At 38.8% G+C, this 13,830-nt stretch overlaps 1 non-coding gene across 1 annotated transcript; it reads left to right on the top strand.

Moving 5' to 3' along the window:
- Positions 1-4,811: 4,811 nt before the first annotated feature.
- Positions 4,812-4,942, top strand: LOC112635695. Its single transcript, XR_003122029.1, has one exon. It is a non-coding gene; the product is annotated as a small nucleolar RNA SNORA38 (small nucleolar RNA).
- The last annotated feature ends 8,888 nt before the right edge of the window (positions 4,943-13,830 follow it).

Genomic DNA, 13,830 nt, shown 5'->3' with positions numbered 1-13,830 from the left:
TTCTGATTGTGTTAATTTGGATTGCTCTTTTTTTCTTTGTTAGTCTAGCTAATAGTCTATCAATCTTATTTATTCTTTCAAAAAACAAACTTTTGGTTTCATTGATCTTTTGTATGGTTTTTCATATCTCAGTGTCAGTTAGTTCAGCTCTGATTTTGGTTATTTATTTTCTTCTTCTGGCTTTGGGGTTGGTTTGCTCTTGTTTTTCTAGTTCCTCTAGGTGTGACGTTAGATTGCTAATTTGAGATCTTTCTAACTTTTTGATGTGGGTGTGTAGTGCTATAAACTTTCCTCTTAACACTGCTTTAACTGTGTCCCAGAGATTCTAATATGTTGTATCTTTATTTTCATTAGTTTCAAATAATTTTTTGATTTCTGTCTTAATTTCATTGTTTACTCAAAAGGTGTTCAGAAACAGATTGCTTAATTTCCAATGTAATTGCGTGGTTTTGAGAGATCTTCTTAGTATTGATTTCTATTTTATTGTACTGTGATCCCAGAGTGTGATTAATATGACTTTGGGTTTTTTGAATTTGTTGAGAATTGTTTTATGTCCCACTGTGTGGTCAATTTTAGAGTATGTGCCATGTGCTGATAAGAAGAATGTATACTCTATTGTTATCAGGTGAAGTGTTCTATCAATGTCTGTTAGGACCATTTGGTCAAGCGTTAAAAGTCCTGAATATCTTTGTTAGTTTTCTGCCTTGATGATCTGACTAATACTGTCAGTGGGGTGTTGAAATTTGCCATTATTATCGTGTGGCTATCTAAGCCTCTTCATAAATCTCTAAGAACTTGTTTTATGAATCTGGGTTCTCTAGTGTTGGGTGCATATATATTTAGGATAGTTAAATCTTCTTGTTGAATTGAACCTTTTATCATTATGTAAAGCCCTTCTTTGTTTTTTTTATTGTTGTTTGTTTAAAGTCTGTTTTGTCTAAAATTAGAATAGCGACTCCTACTCCTTTTTTATTTTCCATTTGCTTGGTAGATATCTCTCCATCCCTTTACTTTGAGCCTATGTGTGTCACCGCATGTGAGATAAGTTTCTTGAAGACAGCATACAGTTGGGTCTTGCTTCTTTATCCAACTTGGCAATCTGTATTTTTTAAGTGGAGTGTTTAGCCCATATAAATTCAAGGTTAATATTGGTATGGATAGATTTAATCCTGTCATTGTCCCAACATCATTTTTCGGTTAGAGTAAATAGATTTGCATAACCAATTCCCTGTTGTTGGATATATACATTGCTGCCATTTTACTTTTCTGGTGACTGGGGCTTTGGGATGAGTAGCAAGGCCAAGGATCCCCAGGAGAAGACAGAGCACGAGAAGAAGATGGCTTGCAGTAAATATGCTGGTACCATCTGGTGGTAGTGCCAGTGGCAGATGGGGTCTCAAGAAGGAAGGGAGAGGAGGGGAATCATTTAGAGTAGGACAAATAAGTGGTCTTTATTCTTACACCATTGTTTCTCTGGATTAAGGACAAAAGTAATGGAACAACCCACAGCAGCCACAGTGATGTTTTACTATGTAATTCAGACACTCTAGCTCTTTTAAAACAAAGTCTTTTTTTAAAATCTTGACCTACAAAATCCAGGATAAAGGTCTAGCACCTGTCTCCCTCTCTGTATGTCCTCATTTCTACCTCAGCACCTTTGCACTTTCTGTGCCCTTTGCTGGAATGCTCTCTCCTCAGATCTTTGCATAATTCACTGCTCATAATTCAGGTCTTTGTACCTCCTCTGCAAGATGTTCCCTGACCACTGTATCTAAAATAGCTTCCCTCTACACCACTTTCCTATAACTCTTTGCATGATTTGTTTTTCTGCGTGGCATTTACTTCTACGTATTGGTTCATTTTGAGTCTTCCCTATGGAAGCATAAGCTATGTATGGAGGAGCCATGTTTGCTTGTTCACCAATGTATCCCTGGTGCTTAGAAGAGGACTTGGAATATAGTAGGTGCTCAGCATATATCTGTGGAATGAATGAACGAATCTCTAAGCTGACTTGAGGTGCTGGGGCCAACAACTATCCAAGGAGTAAAATAAGTCCACGTATTTCTGGTCCACAGTTGCTATGTCTGAATATCTCTCTCCCCCCAGTATTCACACATTGAAACCTAATCCCCAATGTAGTGGTGTTAAGAGGTGGGGCCTTTGGGATGTGATTAGATGATGAGGGCAGAGTCATCATGAATGGGATTTGTGCCCTTACAAAGTAGGCCCAAGGGAAATTACCCCTTTCACCGCGTGAGGGTAGTGGTCTTGCTTCTAGACAGTAAGAAGTAAGCAGTCTGCAACCCAGAAAAGGACCCTCACAAGAACCCAACCATGCTGGCACCCTCATCTTGGACTTTCCACCTTTTATAACTGTGAGAAATTAACTTCTGTCCTTGATAAGCTATGCAGTTGATGGTATTTTCTTACAACAGCCAAACAGACTAAGACAATGGGGTACCACAGTGATTAAGGCAGAAACAAAAGCATTCATTGGGATGCTGGCACCATTACTCCCAGATGTGCGATCTTGGGTAAATTATTTTAGTTCTCTCTGCCTCAGTTTCTCCTTTATAAAATAGAAATGATGATGGTATCTATTTTATAGGGTTCTTGTAAGGATTAAATGAGATAATGTATCTTACTCTGCTAATTGCTTAGCAGAGTATCTGGGACTTAGACCTCAATAAAAGTTTTTTTATTATTCATAAATTAATTATTAAATCCTTCTCTCCTCATTGCTTCAGTCATTTATTCATTCAAATATCCACTCATTTATTTGTCCATTTTTTAATGATTTTCTCATTCTTGCTTCTATTTATTAAATCCATCCACCCTCATACATCTATCTATTCATCTATTTGTGGTTTAAACAAACATTTATCAAGCTTATTTTAAAGGGTTTCAAAGCAACAGTCAGAAAGAGTAGAAATATGAGGTTTAAACAGCATCAGCTTTTAAACACCTTTCTATATCCAGCCGAGTTGTACCTGGGGCCCACTCAAGAATGAGTGCCATGCAGGACTGATGTTCAGCTGGTAGGCATTGGTATAGCTATGCCCACCCAATACAGCAGTTATTCCAAAAGCCTCCTTCTTTACAAGTCCTTAGGTAGGGGAGACCAAAGGCACTCAGGGATGATGCTGAAGATAATCATAATGATGATGATGGCAATAAAGACAGTGTACATGGGGCCAGGTGCAGTAGCTCATGCCTGTAATCCCAGCACTTTGGGAGGCTGTGGCAGGTGAATCATGAGGTCAGGAGTTTGAGACCATCCTGGCCAACATGGTAAAACCCTGTCTCTACTGAAAATACAAAAAAATAGCTGGGCGTGGTGGTGGGTGCCTGTAATCCCAGCTATTCGGAAGGCTGAGGCAGAAGAATCTCTTGAACCCAGGAGGCAGAGGTTGCAGTGAGCCAAGATCGATTGTGTCACTGCACTCCAGCCTGGGCGACAGTGTGAGACTCCATCTCAAAAAAAAAAAAAAAAGACAGTGTACATAAATTTGACTCCTACTACATGCCAGATATCAATATTATTTTAAAGGATCTCAAGGCAACAGTCAGAAAGAGCAGAAATTTACACCCTTCTGTATCCCAACCAGTTGTACCTGGGGCCCACTCAGGAACACACAACTGGCCCCTTATCTCCAACATTTTCTCCTTCTGGTCCAGAGACACAGGCCCAAGGTCTCCGCTTCCATCCCTCCATCTCTCTGCAGCCCAGAGAATCCTTTGCTCTCTCAGCTTGTACCAGCATTTAGTTTGCAAATAGAGTTTATCTCTTCCGGGTCAGGAGGGCACACTTCACCCCAGCCTGAAGTGCTGCTGAAATCTCTTTGTCTATTTCACATTAGAATATTGTTCCCTGAGGTGCCTAAAACACTCAGTGCTGAGGCCACCTCCCCCACCCAATCCAGCAGTTATTCCCAAAACCTCTTTCTTTATAGATCCCTAGGGTGGGGAGACCAAAGGCACTCAGGAATGATGCTTCAAAAGATCATAATAATAATGATGACATTAAAGACAGTGTCCACGAATTTGATTCTTACTATATGCCAGGTATCAAGAACAGTATTCAAACATATTTCACAACCAGGACAACCCAACCAGTCAGAGTGGATGCTAGCTGCAGATAACCAGCACAGCTATACCAATGTCTACCAGCTGAACATCAGTCCTGCACGGCATATCTGTCAATCAATGAAACCCCTCAGCAGGCTAGGAGGCAGTCATGTGAGCCCATTTAACAGATGCAGAAGTGGAAGCTCAGAGAGAAAAATATCACTTAGAGAAGAGATAAGCAGATCTGGGCTTTGCTGAGTCCTGAGCTTGTTTGCTTACTGCCCATTTTGTGTATCTACATACTTATTTGCATCTATTATGAGAATATTTGCTTTACTTGTTAAACTGTGATTTTTCTCATTCTTTACATTTCGAAAAAAGTAAAACCTACAGTACAGTTAAAAGAATAGTTTACTGAACACATACACCCTTCAACTAGATTCATGAAATTATCTGTGGCCCTCCCTCTCTCAGAAAGAAAACACACACACACACACACACACACACACACACACACACTTACATATACACAGAGTCATCTGTTCCATAATGACATTTCAGTCGATGGAACACGTACATGATGGTGGTTTTGTAAGATTATAAAGGAGCTAAAAACTTTCTATTGCCCAGTGGTGTCTTAACCATTGTAATACTGTACTGCAATATATTACTCAAGTTTTTGTGGTGATGCTGATGTAAAAAACCTACTACACTTCCAGTCATATGCAAGTGTAGCACACACACCCTCCTACAAAGGCACGTCTATAGTTTCTTGTCTTCGGACATGTAAGAATTGGAGGCACAGAAATGTGGACTTGGAGAAATCTGGGGCCAACTTTGTGCTCACAGGCTCGACATCAACCATGCCACATAGAAGAAAAAAATGAAAAAATATTTTACAAAAGTATAGCATATACAATTATGCACAGTACGTAATAATAATAAATGACTGTAACTGATTTATATATTTATTATACCATACTTCTTGTCACTAGTTTTTAGTGTACGCCTTCTACTTAGAGTTTTTAAAAGTTAACCATAAAATAGCCGCAGGCAGCTCCTCCAGGAGGTATCCAGAAGAAAGCATTGTCATCATGGGAGATGACAGCTCCATGGATGTTATTCCCCCTGAAGACCTTCCAGTGGGACAAGATATGGGGGTGGAAAACAGTGACGTTGAGAATCCTGACCCTGTGTAGGCCTAAGATAATGTATATATTTGTGGTTTTGTTTTTAACAAAAAAAAGGTTTTAAGAAGTTTTAAAAATTCATAGAATAAGGATATAAAGAAAGAAAGTGGCTGGATGCAGTGGCTCACGCTAGCATGTTGGAAGACTAAGGCAGGAGGATCACTTGAGGCCAGGAGTTCAAGACCAGACTGGGCAACATACGAGACCCTGTCTCTACGAAAAATAAAAATAGCCTGGCATGGTGGCGTGCAACTGTAGTCCTAGCTACTTGGGAGGCTGACGTGGGAGGATCACTTGAGTCCAGGAGTTTGAGGCTGCATTGAGCTATGATTGTGCTACTGCATTCCAACCTGGGCATCAGAGTAAGATCCTATTTCATATACATAATATATTAATATATAATATAATAATACATATTATGTAAAAATATATTTCCTATATAATAAATATTTTGATTATACATTATAATATAATATATTATATATAAGACATTATACATTACATGTTAATATATAATATTTATGTATATATACACCTATGTGTGTGTATATAAACACACATATATTTTGTATAGCTATACAATGTGTTTTTGTTTTAAGCTAAGTGTTATTACAAAAAAGGCAAAAAGTTTTTAAAAACTAAAAACATTTATAAAGTAAAAAAGTGGCAGCCAACTAAGGTTAATCTATTATTAAAGAAAGAAAAGTAAAAACTAAATAAATTGAGTATAACCTGTGTGTACAGTGTTTACAAAGTCTATAGTAGTGTTTAGTAATGACCTAGGTTTTCATGCTCACTCACCACTCACTCACTGACTCACCCAGAGCAACTTTCAGTCCTGCAAGCTTCATTCAATGCAAGTGCCCTATACAGGTTTACCCTTTGTTTTTCATATTGTGTGTTTACTGTATCTTTTCTATATTTAGATGCACAAGTACTTACCATTGTGTTACAATTGCCCACAGTATTCAGCACGGTAACATGGTGTACAAGTTTGTAGCCTAAGAACTACATACGCTCAGTCATATCCCCATCGTTAAATGACACGTACTGCATACATACACATATTTTTTATTCCATTTATAAGTAAGTTGAAACTACCGTGACAGTTCATCCCTAACTACTGCTTCCAAGTTACACTGATCACACAGCACCACACATAATCCTGTTCCTGAAGCCCATGAAAGGTCTTCCTTTACCGCCCAGCCAGAAGTGACCACGTCTGTGCTCCTAGACGTGCTCCAGATGCCTGTTGCTCACCTACGCCCCCTAATGGGAAACTCCTCACCTACAACCCTGTTGATGGGAGCCCATCCCCTGACAGAAGGACCAGGGAGATCTCTGTCCTACAGGGATCCCAGCCACCAGCTGGCAAGGGCCTGTGATTTGGGTGGGATAAGTCAATCAGACTGTTCCTCTTAGCGACTTCAACTGAGAGGAGGCATCGTTTCTGGGGAGTTACAGGCACTAGAACTTAAAAGCTCAGGTGGACTCAGGAGCCACTGTAAAGGTTGCAGTCATGAGCAACCAAAAGGAAGATGAAACAGCTGCACAAATGTAATTTTAAAATGTTTATAATAATAACTAATATTTATTGAGCATATAGTATGTGCTAAGCATAGAACAATTATCAACTCATTTTATATTGCCAATGGCAGTATATACATTATTATCTCACCTGTTGAGATTAAGGCACAGAGAAGCAAAGTAACTTACCTGGGGACACACAGCAAGCAACTGGAAGAGCCTATTTTTCTTACCACCATCCTGTTGGTTCCTGGTATGCACCTTGCCCTTCCTGAGGCCTACTGTTCTGCTTTCTCTAGACTCCCAAGAGATCTTTTTGCATCTTACAGCAAAGCCTCAGTTGTACTGGAGGTAAGCAGAAAGGGTTTCTATTGGTTCCAATCAAAAGAAGCCTGACTGAAGCACCTAGACTTAGCTGGGACTGGGTTTCATCAAGATTAACACTCACTCTCACCATTCTGACCGATTGCCTGCAAGTTTGCAAAGGGAGACTCACAATTTCTGGGGAGCTGAGAATGAGGCACGAAGACTAGTTATACATAACCCATTATCAATAATTTTATATGCACACACTCTGTTGCATGGCTTCCTTATTCAGATGTCACTTTCGCTTCCTTTTATAAATGCAAAAGAAAAATTATCAGGGCTCTTACACTTGCACTGGTGACCTTACACAACATAACCCAATTTCCCAGAAAAGAAAAGGACTTGAATTTTCCCACCACTAAGCTTTTCAGGGAACTAAAGCTTGTTTGATTAAGGAGAGACTTTTTTTTCTTTTTCTTTTTTTTTTACCATACTCAGGTAACCAACTTTTAGAAAATTAGCATTCTTCAAAGTACAGATAACGCAAATGACAGCAAACATAATGGAATCTCTCTCTCTGATGATTTAGGAGGTACTTCTGAATGTCACTCCCCTTTATTCAAGACTGTAAAAAAAATCTGTCTAATAAAATTAAAATTTTACGTTTGCTTGTTAGAGCCTTCTGGGTGATACATGGTTGTGGGACTAAGTCCAAACATAAATGTCACATCTAGTTTCTTGGGCTGTTTACCAAAATCATCTGAGTCACATTGAATGGTGAAAGAAGACACTCGGCCTACTGTCTGGGGCCAGTCTACTGATCCTACAGTAGAATGCCACTTCCAAGCTGGTCGTATGCCTAGACTGGCTCCTTTAAACAGTGGGATATTAGCACTGAATTCCAAGGGAGTTGAAGAGAACCATAATATTTTCATATTTGGGAGATGACAATTCTCATCAAGCAGAGGAATTTGAAGATTCATAGTTTGTATGTCACATTTGTTACACAGTGTCTTGTGCCTAGTAAGTGCTCAGTAAATGGTAAATGGTAAATTCTCATAGTAGGAAAATGTATTAGAGCTTGAGAGAAGCCAAAAATTTATTCTTCTCGGTAGCTCTTAAATATTCCAACTTGCATTAGTTTTCCTAGCAGATGGAAAATCTATTTTACTTCACATTGTTCCTTTTCAGAGAACAATTCGAGTCTCTCTTAGTGGATGGAGAAAGATGCAGAGAGAAGCAAGAAGAATGAAGGAGACTAGAAGCTGTAGGTTCAAGGAAGCTTTGGTACCACAAAAATTCACAGGACCGGAGGGCAAAAGCCTTGGGTTTGTGTCCTTACTCTTTTCAGCCAGCTCTTGGAAGTGACGCCTTCCACTATTGGACATGGCTTGGTGTTATGAACTGTTTTAATGAAAACCACATCTGTTCCTTTTTCAACTTTCTCCACTAGCTTATTTTTTTATTCATCCAGTGTTTATAAGGCATCTACTGTGAGCCTGAAACTGCTCTTGTTGCTGAAGAAATACCACCAGGAAATGAATCAGACCTAGATCTGCCTTCACAAAACCTTTCAAAGAAGTGCAGAGTTATGACAGGAATGCATGATGACCTCATCTAGTCTTGGGGGTAGAAGGGAGGAAGTTCAGGGAAGGCTTCCTGGAGGAAGTGACATTTAATCTGAGACCTGGAAGATAAGAAGTTAGCATTCAAGTTTTTCCTTGAGGAGCAACACAGAAAAAATGTTCCACCTTTCAAATGTGAGGTTAGCTCTCTAGCCTCCTTTCTTAGCACTGTCCTATGCTGTCACTCTACTCTGACCACAGTGGTCCACACTGAGGACTCATCTCCCATAATAACCTTCTCTTTCCTCAGAGCACGTAATTCTAGGCCCTTTATCATCCTAGCTGACCCCACTATCAACAGGCTTCATTTTGCCAAAACTTATAAAAAGGTGATGCATCTTCATTAATTTTTATCCTTGAACTCCCTACCAAGTGAACCAGGGATGAAAAATTATACATTGATGGCAACAAAAAAAAAAAAAATCAGAGTTTTCTTATATACACAAGGATCCACATCAGGAGTGCTTTTCTTTCTATTTGGAAGTGTTTCTAGAAATTGAATTATATGCCAAGCAATGAGCCAGATACTGAGAATAAGATGATTTCATGCAAGTCAGCTTCCCCAGAAAGCAGAAGTCAGGAGAGACTTAGGAATTCAAAGGGGTGACTGGGGAGTTATATATGCAAAAAGGAAAGGGAGGAAGTTGAACTGAGCAGGAGGAGACATCAGACACAACTGCGGACCTGATAAAGTCTCTACTAGCCAAACGGGGCTCTGGAATAAGCACTGCCTGTTAGAGGAGGGACCCATTGAGCAGAAATGAGCAGGTCTTGTACCATCCACCACCTTTCTGAGTTATAGATTAGGGGCTGTCTTGAGAATAGCATGCCCTCACCTCTCATCATCTTGCTCAATCATTGGCCAGGGGTTCTCCTGAGAATACTGTAACCTTAGTTTAAAAATTGAGGCAAATACTGATTAAGTAAATAGCTGTAGGTTGTCAGTTAGCCTCGCCTCACTCATTGAAACTGGGCAATGAGTCCTTTCTTGAAGGAAGATCTAAGCAGTACGTCTCCACATCTGCCACAAGGGTACACAAAAATGAAAAGATTGCTGCCCTGTGGAAGCCTGTAGCCTGGGGAGACAGACTCTGAGCTGCTAATTACACAACAAATATTTTAGTAATGATTATAATTTTTTTGAAGAAAGCATTCTTGTACATTGAAAACTACAAAGCACTGTTATAAAAAAATTAAAGAAGATTTAAAGAAATGGAAACATACCCCATGTTCATGGATTGGAACACTTCATATTGTTAAGGTGGCAGTACTCAACAACCTAATCTACAGATTCAATGAAGTTGCTACCAAAATTCCAGCTGCCTTTATTGCAGAAATGGCCAAGTTGACCATAAAATTCATATGAAATTGCAAGATATCCCAAATACCCAAAACAAACTTACAAAAGAAAAACAAAGTTGGAGAATGTTCACTTCCCAATTTCAAAATTGATGGCAAAGTTACAATGAGCAGAACAATGTGGTGCTGGATATGATAGACACATAGATCAAAGGAACAGAATTGGAAGTCCAGAAATAAGCCCTTGTGTCTATAATCAACTATTTTCAACAAGGGTAATAATAACATTCTATGGAGGAAAGAATAATCTTTTCAACATATGGTCCTAAGACAAACATACAGACACACGCAAAAGAATGAAGTTAGAACCCTATCTAAGACGTATACAAAAATCAACTCAAAAATGATCAGAGACCTAATTAAAAGAGGAAGTCAACTTGTCCCTGTTTGCAGATGACACAATTGTATATTTAGAAAACCCCATTGTCTCAGCCCAAAATTTCCTTAAGCTGATAAGCAACTTCAGCAAAGTCTCAGGATACAAAATTAACGTGCAAAAATCACAAGCATTCCTATACACCAATAACAGACAAACAGAGAGCCAAATCATGAGTTAACTCCCATTCACAATTGCTTCAAAGAGAATAAAATACCCAGGAATCCAACTTACAAGGGATGTGAAGGACCTCTTCAAGGAGAACTACAAACCACTGCTCAACGAAATAAAAGAGGACACAAACAATGGAAGAACATTCCATGCTCATGGATAGGAAGAATCGATATCATGAAAATGACCATACTGCCCAAGGTGATTTATAGATTCAATGCCATCACCATCAAGCTACCAATGACTTTCTTCACAGAATTGGAAAAAACTACTTTAAAGTTCACATGGAACCAAAAAAGAGCCCATATAGCCAAGAGAATACAAAGCAAAAAGAACAAAGTTGGAGGCATCACGCTACCTGACTTCAAACTATACTACAAGGTTACAGTAAAAAAAACAGCATGGTACTGGTACCAAAACAGGTATATAGACCAATGGAACAGAACAGAGGCTTCAGAAATAACACCACACATCTACAACCATCTGATCTTTGACAAACCTGACAAAAACAAGAAATAGGGAAAGGATTCCCTATTTAATAAATGGTGCTGGGAAAACTGGCTATCCATATGTAGAAAGCTGAAACTGGATCCCTTCCTTACACTTTATACAAAAATTAATTCAAGATGGATTAAAGGCTTAAATGTTAGACATGACTAAAACACCAAAAGCAATGGCAACAAAAGCCAAAATAGACAAATGGGATCTAATTTAACTAAAGAGCTTCTGCACAGCAAAAGAAACTACCATCAGAGTGAACAGGCAACCTACAGAATGGGAGAAAATTTTTGCAATCTACTCATCTGACAAAGGGCTAATATCCAGAATCTACAAAGAACTCAAACACAATTACAAGAAAAAAACAAACAACCCCATCAAAAAGTGGGCAAAGGATATGAACAGACACTTCTCAAAAGAAGACATCTAGGCAGCCAACAGGTAAATGAAAAAATGCTCACCATCACTAGTCATCAGAGAAATGCAAATCAAAATCACAATGAGATACTATCTCACACCAGTTAGAATGAAAATCATTAAAAAGTCAGGAAACAACAGGTGCTGGAGAGGATGTGGAGAAATAGGAACACTTTTACTCTGTTGGTGGGACTGTAAACTAGTTCAACCATTGTGGAAAACAGTGTGGCGATTCTTCAAGGATCTAGAACTAGAAATACCATTTGACCCAGCCATCCCATTACTGGGTATATACCTAAAGGATTATAAATCATGCTGCTGTAAAGACACATGCACACGTATGTTTATTGTAGCACTATTCACAATTGCAAAGACTTGGAACCAACCCAAATGTCCATCAATGATAGACTGGATTAAGAAAATGTGGCACATTTACACCATGGAATACTATGCAGCCATAAAAAGGATGAGTTCATGTCCTTTGCAAGGACATGGCTGAAGCTGGAAACCATCATTCTCAGCAAACTATCTTAAGGACAGAAAACCAAACACTGCATGTTCTCACTCATAGGTGGGAATTGAACAATGAGATCACTTGGACACAGGGCAGGGAACATCACACACTGGGGCCAGTCGGGAGGTTAGGGGCTGGAGGAGGGATAGCATTAGGAGAAATACCTAATGTACATGACGAGTTGATGGGTGCTGCAAACCAATAGGGCACATGTATACCTATGTATCAAACCTGCACGTTGTGCACATGTACCCTAGATCTTAAAGTGTGTGTGTGTGTTTATATATATATAAACGATCAGTGACCTAAATGTAAAAGTTAACTCATAAAACTCTTAGAAGAAACCATACGTGTAAATCTTCATGACCGGTTTAGGCAACGCTTTCGTAAATATGGAAACAATAACACAAGCAACAAAAGAAAAAATTAAGTAAATTGAACTTCATCAAAATTAAAACCTTTCATGCATCAAAGGATACTATCAAAAAAGTGAAAATGGGTGGCTGGGCACAGTAGTTCACACCTGTAGTCCCAGCACTTTGGGAGGCTGAGACAGGATAATTGCTTGAACCCAGGAGGCAGAGGCTTCAGTGAGCCAGGATTATGCCACTGCACTCTAGTCTGAGCGACAGAGTGAGATCCCATTTCAAAAAGAAAAAAAAAAAGAAAAGGTAACCCATAGAATTGCATAAAATATTTGCAAATCACATAACTGATAAGAGTACAGTATCTAGATGATACAAGACTTGTAACTCAAAAAAAAAACAAAAACAAAAAACAGAAAACCAAACAACCCAATTTTAAAGTGGGAGAAAGAATTGAATAGACATTTCTCTGAAGAAGATATATAAATGGCACTAAGCACATGGAAAGATGCTTAACAGCATTAGTTACTAGGCAAATGCAAATGAAAACCACAGAGATATCACTTCCCACCCACTAGGATGGCTAACAAAAAAAAAAAAAAGAGGAAATTATTAACTGTTGGTGAAGATGTGGAAAAATTAGAACCCTTGTACTCAAGAAGTCAAAGAACTACCATATGACACAGAAATTCTATTCCTAGCTATACACCTAAGAGAATTAGAAATATGTTCAAACAGAAGTTTGTGCACAAATGTTCATAGCAGTATTATTTCTGATAGGTAAAAACTAGAAATGCTCCAAATGTTCATCAGTGGATGAACGGATAAACAAAATGTGGTATTTCCATACAATGGAGTATTATTCAGCCATAAAAAAGAATGAAGTGCTAACACTTGCCACAACATGGATTAACTGTGAAAATATTTTGCTAAGTAAAAAAACCCAGTCACAAAAGGCCACATATTATATAATTCCATTTATATGAAATGTCCAGAATAAGCAAATCCATAGAGATAGAAAGTAGATTAGTGTTTGCCAGAGGCTGGGGAGAGGGAATGGGGAGTGACTGTTTAATGAGTACAGGGTGTCTTTTTGGGGTGATGAGAACGTTCTGGAATTGGATAGTGGTGATGGTTGCAGAGCATTGTGAATATACAATAAACCACTGAATTATATACTTTAAAATGGTTTAAAAAGCAAATTTTGTGTTATGTAGAAAAAAGTGAAGGAGAAAGAAGAGGTGCAGGGTGTGGTGAGAACAATCTAATAGGAGAGCCCTGCCTGATCTGGAACAGTCATGGAAGACTTAAAGATAAATGGCTTTTTAAAAATTATTCTCAAGGCCCATCTCCAACTTTCAGGGGTTATCTTGCCCCGACTGCTGGGGCTTTGATAACCCAGGTTTCCAGGGGT

The sequence above is a fragment of the Theropithecus gelada genome, chromosome 11, assembly GCF_003255815.1.
Source record: "Theropithecus gelada isolate Dixy chromosome 11, Tgel_1.0, whole genome shotgun sequence".
Lineage (NCBI taxonomy): Eukaryota > Metazoa > Chordata > Mammalia > Primates > Cercopithecidae > Theropithecus > Theropithecus gelada.
This window is presented reverse-complemented; position numbering and strand designations above follow the sequence as displayed.